This window comes from Centropristis striata, chromosome 14 (assembly GCF_030273125.1).
Source record: "Centropristis striata isolate RG_2023a ecotype Rhode Island chromosome 14, C.striata_1.0, whole genome shotgun sequence".
Lineage (NCBI taxonomy): Eukaryota > Metazoa > Chordata > Actinopteri > Perciformes > Serranidae > Centropristis > Centropristis striata.
In genome coordinates this window covers 27,655,388-27,668,005 of record NC_081530.1, presented here as the reverse complement: position 1 = coordinate 27,668,005, position 12,618 = coordinate 27,655,388, and positions in this window count along the sequence as shown.

Genomic DNA, 12,618 nt, shown 5'->3' with positions numbered 1-12,618 from the left:
CTAATGCATTTCTTCGAGAACTGCAACGAGTGTCTGGTCATGGTCTACAAGAGTACAGAGGGCCAGCCTCAGCACACACACACACACACACACACACACACACAAACACACTCATATAAATGTCTTTAAGTTATAGATGAGATGAAAAACATACAAACTGACTAAACGTCTGTGAGGAGATCCGTTCTGTCCATTTTTTCACAATATTTACCTTTTTGATTATTTTTATGGATTATGGAGACAATTTTCACATAAAGTCTCTTGCCAGAGGCCACTAATAACACTACTACCCTTAAGTTAGTGCTATAAAAAAAAGTTTTTCTTGTGACTCTTGAAAATAGAGCAAAGTGCACACGCCGTCCTGTAATAATTAATTGATGTATTTTTAGGGCCCCGTAGACAGTTTTAAACTCCAGGTTAGGAGCTACTGTTAAAGTGTATGCATGGGTGAAAATACAACAGGAAGCAGATAAAACAAGACATGTGAACCTCAGAATTTTTGGGCTACCTTGTTATGTCTTCCACCCGGCACACTCTCTTCTTTTATTTTCGCTGCCTGATAATGTATCTAAGATATTCTGGGAATCCTAGAGGAGTCAAGCAGGGACATGCCGAGGAGAAGGAATACGGAGGAGGAATAGAGATGGAGGTGGAAGGGGAAGGGGCCACAGGTAGAGACAGATAAGACCCTCGCTGCTGTGGCTGGGTTTGATAATATCTGTCTGCTCTGCGTCTCCTCGCCATACATTGTTGCCTCTTTAACCTCTTGCTGCCAGCGTTAATGTATTGATGGATAACAGGTGCTGTCATCATAGTGATGGTCTGAGGGGATCAGTGTTGATGGTCTTACAGGATTAGTGTTGTGCTTTTATGGACAAAGAGGTTTCAGCTCTACAAAAGGTCAGAGGTCAGGACCATTACATGTAGTGGCTGGTGCATGGATTGGACTAATAGCCGCTTATTTGTCATGTATGGTCTGCTCCCACAAAGCCACCAGTCAAAGCTGTTGGTTTGCTTTAACTGTTTATTAAAAGATCATGTGTTTTGAGCACCGCAGTTTGCTGTACGGAGACACTATACAGATACAGTTGGTGGTTGTTCTTCAGTAAAAAAATGAATGAATAAATAATTTACTAGGAAGGAAACTAACATAGATAAATAACATCTGCAAATCACTGAGGCTTTAAATTTGGTTTTATTGTTATTCATATATGCTAGATTTCACTGGGGAATAATGCCCAATTCTCATTCCCAACTCAAATACTGTTGCATTTTTTTTTTTACACACGAATAATGTTGTGAATAAACAATGAACATAAGGACTTGGTTCTATTTAAGGAAATATTTTTATTTGATATAGGGCTAACAATTTTTGTTTTTTTGCCCTCATTGTTCACTGACATGGTCTCTCCTGTAAATATGTTCAACTATTAAAGCTGGTAATTTCTTTCTAATGAAAGATAAATATATATATATATATATATCTTTGTTTTGTTTTTAAATTAAGGAAGCACACATAGGTTAACTATTTTGTGGTTATTTATTGAATATTTTGACCTGTAATCAAAGCATCACTTGAAAATGTCACATTTTAGTTTTTAAAGTAGAAATCAACTAATCTAAAACCGTAAAAAATAAATAAATAAAGTGCATTTCTTGCAAACAGTTTTTCCACATTGTTTACATTTGACTTGAGTTGCTAAGTTAGCTCTGTGTTTGAGTTCTCCTCCATGTGGCGGATTGGACAACATGTGTCAGCGTGGGTTCTCACCAGGTACTCCGGCTTGCTAACACAGTCCGATAACATGCACTTAGGTTTAATAGGTGACTCTAAAATGCCCGTAGGTGTGAATGCCACAGGGAAAGTTTCAGGCCTCGCCCTCTCAAATGTCCGCTCACTCTGCGTGTCTCCATTACAAAAAGTGAGTGTCCTGAGTGATTTACTAGACTCTGGAGGTAACGTTTGGTTTTCAATCGTCGCGTAATCGCTTAGCGACAGTTTCGATCGAGATCCGTGATCACATATGCGACGGATTAAACACGGGAGACTCAACTATGGCCGCTGTCAATACCCTTACACAACGTCAGCAGCTGATCATAAACAAAGCAGCACGGCTAATTATGCACAGCATATCTGCTGATCATAAACATAGTGATCGTGAATTAACCGGCATCGCTAACTGTGCACAGAGTGTCTGGTGCTTGTTGTAAACAAACAGAGATCGCTAAGTGAACACCTCCTGCAGCAGCAGCACATACACACTGTACTGCTACAGAGCTAACTGTTAGCCTATTAGCAATTTGCAGACTGGACGCTAAGGGGTTAACATCCCTTCCGGCTCTATGACTGCAGCGGGGAGAGACTGCTGCAGGAGGACTGTGCTGCTTCGACTCGTTCTTACTCTTCTTAAGGAGTCGCCGGCCCCCACAACTGGTTAAGAAAAGCCGCCGCCCCCGCGGCTCATTAAGACGAGTAAGAAAGAGTCTCCAAAAGTCTCAAATAACGCCAGAAAAAAATCGCTGAATTTGTTGCCAGTCACTTTTTTGAAAAATAGTCGCTAAGGGGGTCTGAAAAGTTGCTAAATATAGTAACAAAGTCGCGAAATTAGCAACACTGCTTTGCTGGCTTTAACAAATGGCGCATGTTGTTGTGGCGTCGAGTACTACGTCACATCCTGCTTAGTGTTTTATCCAATCAGCAACCAGACTTTTTTCAGGGGAGAAAAACGGCCCTGCTCTTCCACAGGGCCAAAAAAAGTCCCATCAAAAGACCCCTCAGGACGGCTCATATTCAAATTAGGGGCGTTTCGGCGAGTGAGACCCGCCTCATTCCGGGTATTGGGCTGTATTGGAAACACCCTGTGTCAGCCCTGTGATAGTCTGGCGACCTGTCCAGGGTGTACCCGGCTCCCGCTCAATGTCAGCTGGGATCGGCTCCAGCCCCCCGCGACCCAAGTGCCGATAATCGTTTAAGGATAATGAATGAATAATCACAATGGGCAAGATTATGTCAGCTTAGATACATTTTTGATTAATTGCTCAGCCCTATGTTGATACATAAATTAAGTTACATACATAAGTTAGTAGTCAGCGTAAATAAGTCAGCGCTGCCTTTTGGTTTTACAACGGTCTCCTGGTTGAAAGTCGTGTTTATCTGCTGAGTCAATCTCATGACACGTCCCTGATGAAGAGGGAAGTAGCACTTGATGATAAAGTGCTTTGTTTGTTGACATGAGATGAGACTGGCTGAGATGAGACTCAACATGAGAATACTTTCCATTTAAAAACATGACGCAACTGCATTTAACATTAAGTGCTTTTCATAATAGCGGCACTTTTCCATCTGACTTGCTCACCCTCTTGACATTTGTGAGACAACTCAAACTTTCTCCTCGTCCTGCTTCTCCACACTTCTGTTTAGCCCATTTCTGCCCGGGTCTCCGTGGTAACGGTCCCCGTACGGCTGCCTGACATGGAACATGATGCTGGTTTTTCCGCAGGCGTCCAGGAATGTAATCTCAAGTCTTTGCCAGCCTGTTGTCGCCTCTCAGGGAGACAATCTCACTCCTGTGACAGTGACTGGTAAACAACGAGGGGACTGCTCGCACTGTCCCTGCCGGCTGCCTGCAAACAACACAGGCCTCTGCACACGCACCCATGCTCATGCATGTGTTTGCATGTTTATTTAATGCACTCACACACACTTCCTGTAGCCAATGAGTCCCTCTGTATCTGAACACAAGCCACAGAGGCCAGAGAGTAAACTGTAAACAACTTGAGAGTAGCTGAATAAAGAAGAGATTAATTTTCCAGAGAAAGTATAATATTGAGCTGAAATAACACTCAGAAAGCCATTTAATAAATCTTTAATTCACAAGCATAAACAAGCCAAATAGTTTCTAACCATGGGATGTTTCCTCAGTCTCGAATGTTCGAGATCAGCTTGTGTAACAGTTGGATTCACAGGATAAACAGATGATAAACACAGGAGAGGTGAGGAGCGCTGCTGGTGCTGCCGCCCCTGAGCCTCGCCACTGGCCCACTGATCTCCTGTCTGCTCCAAATAAAACAAATCTCTTCCTTTAGGGCCAAGCCTGCCTCCGCTTTATTTGTGGAAAAGATACTTTCAAGGAAAATCAAGCCGTAAGTGAGTCACGCTGCAATGAGTCACACTGCTTAACATTTGATGGGACAGTATTTCTAAAATAAAGTGTATTTATAAAGTGAAGCAACACTTTTAAACATGAGATGCCAACACACTTGAAGTTATTCGTTGTCATGAATTGTATTTTGTGGATAGTTTGTCGCTCTTTGTCAATCCCATATATATATATATATGTATATATATATATATATATATGTATATATATATATATATATATATATATATATATATATATATATATATCCCAATATCTGTACGTTTTTCAATTGATTATTATAACTATGGCCACTAGAGGTCGCCTCCCACCAAACAAATAAAAAAAATAAAAAATTGTGTTGTAATAAGATAACACGGATGATCCCACAAGCAGATTTTAGCGATTATATTGAAGTTAACTGATTTTGCCACAAAACGTTGCAAATACTGGTGTCACTATGCCTCTAAAGTGGTCCACAGAGCAGGTCTGCTGGATGAATTAGGCTCCATTAGGAGAGATGAGTACCTTCAGTGAATGGATGGTGACAGGTATTGAGCGAGAGTGTTAAGACCTCCACAGCTGGGTCAGTCCCTGTGGGGATGGAGGGATGGATGGATGGGGGGCTGGAAGACCACCTGATGCCTCCTGTTGTCTTGTTGTTTTAAGTGCAGAGATGACATCATAGGCGAGGGAGAGGGTGTGTGTTGGAGGGAGCGTCTACGAAGTGCTTTTCTTCTTTTTTCCCAGTGGATACACACATTTCAGATCTGGCCAGATCCTCCAAGTGTTTCCTTCACTGTCCAATGTTACATTTCCTCCCTTTGGAAGTCAAATAATTTTTATCCCAAATTACTCTTTCAATTGATCGTTGTTGTTCTTATACAAGACGTGTTGATTTCAATCATCTATGATATTTTAGCAGTTCACCGAATTTCCCTTCGGGGAAGAATAAAGTAATCTATCTATCTATATAAACACCTCTCACACACCAGAAGTGTGTGTGTGTGTGTGTTTGTGTGTGTGTGTGTGTCTGCAGCTGGAAAATATAAAGGGATCAAAGTAACAAGCCTCTGCATGTCACATACAGTAACTTCTACTTGTGGCAACAAAATGTTTGAGGCCTTCCCTTAATGAGACAAAAAGGCACCTGAAGGCATTGACTTTGTTTTATAATGTGTAATCTTTGGCACTGAAGATTCAGTGCAGTTTAATTTAAAGTAACAAAATATCAATCACAATCTTTTTTTGGATTTATAGTTTTTGTTTGATGGTTCCAGATCTGACGAGTGATAAAGAAGAGAAGCAATTGTGTGTGTGTGTGTGTGTGTGTGTGTGTGTGTGTGTGTGTGTGTGTGTGTGTCTGTGTCATCTTGCCAAAATGTGGTCCTGGAGACAACTACTTTCTTGGGAACTACCAAGTGTTTTTTTTGTTTTGTTTATATTTCTGTCTGTCTGTCTGCGGCCAGTCTAGAGGTCAAACTGACAATTATTTTCATGATTGATTCATCTGCCGACTAATTTCTCAGCTGAAATGTCACAAAACAGTGAAAAATGTCCTTCGCAGTCCAAGGTGATGTCCTCTTTTGTTGGTCCCAAACACAAACATATTCAGCTGATTTAACAGAAAATCAAGAAAATCAGTTCCATATCTGAAAGGCTGAAATTTTTTTTACTTAAAAACACAAATCAGTCACTAAAGTTGTTATTATTTCTGTTGACTGACTAATCATCTAGTTGACTAATGTGTCAGTGTTACCGGCGCCAGAGCTAGGGGTCTCTGGTCCGGCAGCATGAGCCACTCAGGCAGCAGGCACTGAGCGGCTGAGCTACGTTGCAGCTAACAGTTACTGTGGATCCAAACAGAAACACGAGAGTTGTTAGCTCATGCTACTGCTGCTCAGCAGGTTTATTCTCTGCACATGCGCCCAACATTCACATTTCAAAATACACAACACTGTAAATACTGTATCAGTTACTTCCAGAAAATTAATAAACGCTAAATATTCACATTTCAGAATGCAGAACACTGTAAATACTGTACCAGGTACTTCCAGAAAGATATTAATAAACAACAAATCTAACAGGCAATGTTTATGGTCGGAACTGTCCTCACACACACGTACACACTCACTCTGGTTCAACCGACCTACCTGGACGGAACGCCCACATAATAAACTCAGACGATAAAGTACATATTTCAACATTCTACCATGCTTAGCTTCTCGTCATGGCTTCACTGTATGTTGTTACATAGTTTAACCGAACCAAAAGGTACAAAATAATACATTTTACATACCTGTGGATCCAAACAGAAACACGAGAGTTGTTAGCTCATGCTACTGCTGCTCAGCAGGTTTATTCTCTGCACATGCGCAGAGCAAAGCAGAGCAGAAACTATTTGCCTGGACCCACTGGTCGTTAGAGCACCATCTAATGGCGCAAAGTGGTAATGCTTTTGCAAAACTGTTCATAAAGATTCAAATAAAAGTTCAGATATTAAAATGAAAAAGAGGGGGTGTCTGTTAACTGATAACTATAACTATATGTGGCTATTCCAGACCCACTACATCAGCTCTAATTTAGTCACTGCATTAGCATCACAACCTTGCAAGAACAAGTTGTAAAACTCTACAGGTGGTGGAGTTCAGATCATAATGAAGCCCAAATTCGATTATTTTAAATTGATGATTTTTTTGGTTTGGTCCGACTGAGGGTGCTGGAAGTAGAGTGCTAGGAAGGACTTTACTTACTGGCCCCCTGAGCATGACTCTGACTTACACATACTGTACATTTACTGAAACTGCATCTGCTGAGCTTTCAATTCATGAATATAATCGAGCAGAACTTGCATTTAATTTTCCGCTTAATTGAAGGTTTGAGAGTTTTAGCGACTCAGATTTTCCTTTGACCGAATGATTCAGAATGTGTCACTTCTCACTCAGCAATAACAAATCTGCAAGTCTGTGGTTTCACAATCAATATGAATCTGACATGTGAGGGTGGCTGAGGTGACAGACAGGCTGACCTTTACTGCACATCACATCCTGCAACACACACGCTGAGAAATCCAATTCTTCATCACATGATGCTGAACGTCTCTGACATCGATGGAAACTGTGGATACGGCTTTTGTCTCTCTGTAGATTCAAAATTATACAATATAGATAACAGATGCCGTCTTTTTTGCAACTGTGTTTACTAGAAATTATATTTATATTACATTAGTGATTTGCAAGATCAGAAATGTTTTGAAGGAAACTTAATGCTGCCGGATTGTTTTTTTTTTTTTTTTTTTTCGAAAAATAAAATAATAAGGAACTTTGTTAATGAAAGTATCTGACAACAAATTACATCAGTTTTCCCAACTTTATTTTATATTCGCACATGGAAACTTAATCATGAAAAACAGATCTATACATGCACAGCACTTGGTTAATTTTTTAACCAAGAAAAAGCCCTTATCAAGGTTTGAGTCCAGGCCAGGTCCCTCTGCTGCTCTCTGTTTTCCTGTCAATCACCAGCTCCTTTCAGGCTGCCGTTTCAAGCTGTGATATTTACGCCTCTGTGACTTTTCGCCTGCAATCTGAACACGCCAGAGGGGTAATGGGGGGGACCAAGTGATCCCGGCTTTGTACCGCTTTCAGAAGTAGTAAAAGCCGGACTGCAATGTGAATGGACGCCAATATTTTGCCGTTGTGGAATAAGCATGAATGACCTATGGTGAAATGCAGGCAAAGCTCGTTACGGCACCATAGCAGCACTTTTGCGGCAGAGGGTATTATCTAAATAAATCTTTCAGTGCCTCAAAGTATCTTTGAAATAAAGGTGACTTACAGCACAAGATATGACATGTTGACTTTCTAACATTTAAGTAAAACCGTAGTCTTCCCCTAAACTTAACCAAAGTGTGTTTGTTGCCTAAACATGACCACACACAGCCCTTAGCAGCCCCATGCTTAATACGCTCACTATCCAGCATGAACAGGTCCCTTATTTCCTCTAAACCTATTTGGAAACAAACAAATTAGTAGCATATAAACACATTTTCCTCACTTATTTCTTCTGGGTTTAACAAAAAACAAACACAGAGAGAGTTTACAGAATCAGTGTTATGATGAGCAGATTTGTGTGTGTGTGTGTGTGTGTGTGTGTGAAACCATCATCTCATCTGCCCTTTAACTCGTTTTAAGGAATTGGAACTTTCAGATTTGCTCAGCTCTGCTTGCAAAGCATTTCCACATCCTTGAAAAAAGTCCTTGTCGTCGATACACTGACTGTGGAACGAGAGATATGCAGAACAAAGCACATGTAGATGTAGATCTCACAGGATCTTTTTACTCAACATGAGAAAAAATCTGAGCCTGAAACTCAGCTGAACAAGAGGATTATGGAGAGAAAGAGACTAGTATAGGTACGTCTCATATTCCAGAGCATGGAGTTGTTTGTGTTTGAGGCCTCCAAACAAAAGTACATCGATTTCTGCTGAAAACAAAACCACAGCTGCAGAAAAGACAGAACAAACAGTACAATGAAAATCATGATCGTCTCCCAAATATCTGTGGTTCTCATTACATGTGGGTGTGTGTCCATAAACCTGCTGCGTTAGAAACATCTAGAAAGATTGTTGATGTGCTCTGTCCACGTGTGCGCCGCCAGCACTCCCGTTCTTGTTTACTATCAACTGCGCTCGTCTCGCATGTTCCTGGAACAGGAAACTCACCAGGGACATGGAGATGGATGTGTGTCCACTCCTCCGTGGGGTCACGAGAGAACACCTCCACCCTGACACGGTGCAGCTGGGATTCCCAGCCGCACTGCGTAGCATCATGGGAGGATTATGATGCAATGATTGGGAGAAAGAGGTGGATTGTTTCTCAGGATAAATATGTGTGTGTGTGTGTGTGTGTGTGTGTGTGTGTGTGTCTGGCCCACGCCATGTGTCCAATCTCACTTCTAGATTATTCTCCCGGAAGTTTCCTTATTAAACACATCTTAAATTGATACAAATGCATCTGTAAAAGCACACAACTGTCTTTTTGTGTGCTCCGAGTGTGCGTATGCTCCCGAGCGTGCACCCACTGAGGGTTATTAGTGTATCTATAGGCTCTATTGTTGCCATGTGTGTCCTCAGCCTCCACAGTTCAGTCTATTTTCGGGGAAATGACCTCACAAACAGAAGCAGCGCTGATCGGATGTCTGGTTCCCCTTTTCTGCTGCTGCCCTTAAGAATCAAGTGTCACGGTGAAACATCTGGAGGGCTTGTTAAAGCCTGAGTCACCACAGGCTGGGTCGGGCCTACGAGTGTACGTATCCAATGTACAGAGTCTTTCGACACACCGCCTACAGATGTTGTGAAACATATTTCTTACATCCTTAAAAGGTGATTCATTGTCCTCGTCTTCACTGATGAACTGGACATGAATCACACACTTCCTCTCATGAATCAGGACTCTTGTTATCCAAGGGTCACACACCTTCTCCTACAAATGGCAACAATCAACCTCTTATGCATTTACCGTCTATGAAGCGTCACGGCCATACTCTTCTACAGTATACGTGACTCATATGCTGCCAGTAGCTGTGCAAACATTCTTTACATGATAGTAAATCTGAATCAATCTTCACTTGGTAAACAACATGTGCAGTAAAAGTTGTGAAATGATTGGGAAGGTGGTGACGGTGAAATGCTGTAAACATAGCTGAGAGCACCTTTCCTCAGGAGCTGTGATGTTGTGTAAGAGGTGTTAAAGCCCTAATTATAGTGCTGCATGAAAAGCAAACCAGTTACCCAGAACTGTCTAATTTTTGCTCACATTACTGACAGAAACCGTCTGAGAGTTTTTCATTTCTGTCATGTATGTTGGAGACACTGCTTTGACTTTTGCAGGTTATTTATTACTGGTGTGTTCACATGTAGGGATGCTGCAGCCTGGCACCAATGTATCTTTAGATATATCAGTTTAAAGACAAGGTTATTGGTGAAGAAACTCTTTGAAAGCCACTTTTGTCTCACATACAAATGTTTATTTTGACTTTCTCCAACATCTAATATACCATTGGTTTTGCTTCATACTAGTGGTTACCCATCTTAAATGTCATATTGAGTTAATGGCTGGTCTTGCCTTTAAAATTATGGATAAGTCCCTTCTGTTTATGTCCCATAGACTGTAATAAAAGAAGTGATGTGTCCCATTGAATTGTGAACTACTTTTTTTGAAGCCACAAGCAACAAGAGGGTGGAGCTGAGTTTACCAGATAGTGCTAGCACTAATTCATGGTAACTGTGATATGATTTAGAATGCTATTTTTCCAAAAACATGCCTAAAACAAAATGTACTTACCAGAAAAAGAGAACATATGACTTCCTAGAGTCTCTTTTAGAATAGTCAAAACATTTTAGGTTACTGAAATGTTAAAGTTAACTTTAATGAACTGAAAACACATTGTGAAAGGGTCAAAATTATAAAAATGATTAATTCTTCGATGCAGCAGAGTTTCAGATGTACAAATAATTATTTTTTAACTGTATGCACTTTTCTCATTCTACCCCACTGTCACTTTAAAACATGCACTAGAGAATGTATGTGAATGTATGTGGGAATATGGGAGCTGTCTGTGAATGTCTGTGAATAGCTGGACATGTATGTTTTATTTTGTCTTGTATTATGTTACAACTCTATTTGCCTTTATTTATTCATTTTTAATTTATAAGCACCAAGAGGACTGCCATCCAATTTCGTTGCATTTTTGTGCAATGACAATAAAGAATTCTCAAAATATTTTTTTTGTACCAGCAAAAACAGCCAACTGTTGTTAAAAGTCAACTAAAGACTTATTTAAGGTTTAACATTTAACATTTTTTAGGGAAACCATTGGGTTTACTGTCTGACGCTGATCATTGGGGCAATGGCTGACCTGTTAGAGGACGCTGCCCATTTTCTGTAAATGTTCTACAAGTGCTAATTATGTCAAGCAAATTAAATAAAAGGACATCAGAGTACCTTTGTGTGGGAGATGCTTTCTTGCTCCTGAAAGGCTTTTTGGGGAGCCCTGCACTCCACCCACCTAGACTGCTTTGCAGTTATTGATTCAGCCTTTTGCTTATTGATCAACCCAAAGGAGGGTCTAGCTGTGGCACAGCTGTGTCTTTCGGGACCACCATGTCAGTCTCCTAAATACCTTTTTAGCATTCTTATCCAGAAAAATGCAAAAAAGCCTAAACAAATCAAACACACTTACAGCAATATAAGTGGAAAATACTGATATTTATAAAGTGAGATGTTCATCAGCCAGACTTTAAAGTATTTCTTCAAGGTGGTACATAAATTACAGTGGAATATTTCAGAATATGTTGCCTTTTTGAGTCTTTTATATTGTTTCTCTTGTTATCTTTCATTTAATCTGATGGGTGACCAGACTAGGTGTATGTAAGGTGTTTTATCTTTTATTTACTTTAATTATACTGTTCTTATTAGAAAAAAAGCATTGTATTGTAAAACTGTTATTTTTATTTATTTATTACTTTAATTATATTATGCTATTTTCTTTTCTTGTTATTTCTTTTTTTTAAACTTATATATTTTGATCAATTAATTAATTCATTTCTCAGATTTTTGATAGCACTTTTGCTCTCTGCTTTATTTCACTTTTATTTATTTATTTATATTTATTTTTCAACTCTTTATCTTTATCTTTATCTTATTTATTATTTTTATATCATTTTTAAAAACTGTATTATTCATTGTTGTTATAATTTACTTAGTTGTTACAATAGTTGTTGTTGTTGTTTATTTTTAATTAAGTCTTGAATTTTTCTGTCTCTTCTTGTATATTAATATTTACTTATGTCATTTACCTGCGGAGAAATAGGCACTGAAACTAAAGAAAAAAAGACAAAAAATAAGAAATGTCTGACTTTTTGTATACTGTGTCTTGAATTTTGGCATCAAATATAAACATAGCCATCTTTTTCAGCAGACTGAATCATATAAACATAAGTTGGGTTGATATAAACCATGGATGCTAAATTACAAAAAAAAAAAATTACAGTTAACTGTCTCAAAAAAAAACTGTTTAAAAACCCCAACCCTCATCCCTTATTGTTTTTTTGGCCTGAAAATATTCAGGTTGGAAAGGCAGAGATGTTACAAAATAGAGCAAAATGACATAAACAGATTCCAGACACATGGCTCATGCAGAAAGAAAACATCCGTAATATTTTGTAAACTGAGTATTTGGCCTCCCTAAAACACCTGCCAAAACTTCACCTCCGGAGGCTAGTTTGTACGCTTCCAGAAGCTGGGAGGTCTCCCACAGGCTATCCCATAATTTCCTGGCTGCCTGAGGTGAAGATATGCAACCCGTGACCACTAGATGGTGAGCAGGAGGTCAGTAGCACCCACCACTGTGTCTCTACTCAGCAGGGACAAGTAGATCTGACCCTGCAGGGAAAAGGCTCAGATAGTGGAGGGGAAAC